Consider the following 622-nt stretch of genomic DNA (forward strand, 5'->3'; position numbering starts at 1 on the left):
TTAATGTAATATATTTTTATTAATTTTAAAAATATTATTTATATAATTAAAATTTTAAAGACTGTTTTAAAAGTTAATTTTATTATTATTTAATTTTTAAAATATCATAAATATTTTTAGAAATAGAAGAGAATCAAATTGAATTTCCAAAAAATGTAAGAGAAATGATTGTATATGAAAAGTACTATTTGATATAAATTTTAAAACAAATTATAAAGATAATCACTTTTTTTGTAAAAATTAATATAAAAATAAATGAGTAAGAAAATTTTCTCAGTAAAGTAATCAGAATATTTATTTACTAGCACAAAAAAGTGTTTAACATTTTCGGAAAGATAGATTCATGGATAATTTTAAGTTTAACTAAAAGATTTTAAGTTATTTATATATGGTACATGATTATGTAAATTTCAAAATTGGAGTGCACATAAATTGAATGCCAATAAGTGTAATTGATTGCACTTACTAGAAGGAAGAGAAGGGCGGCTGCAAAAATAGATGTGTTGAGTGTCCGGTTATGTGGCATCATCATATAGAATCTAATGATTTTAAAAAGCATGTAATTTTCTTTCAACAAAATCAATGATTTATTCATTGCACCGTTTCGTGAGTTTGGATTTAT

Source organism: Arachis duranensis, chromosome 6 (genome assembly GCF_000817695.3).
Source record: "Arachis duranensis cultivar V14167 chromosome 6, aradu.V14167.gnm2.J7QH, whole genome shotgun sequence".
NCBI classification, from domain to species: Eukaryota; Viridiplantae; Streptophyta; class Magnoliopsida; order Fabales; family Fabaceae; genus Arachis; species Arachis duranensis.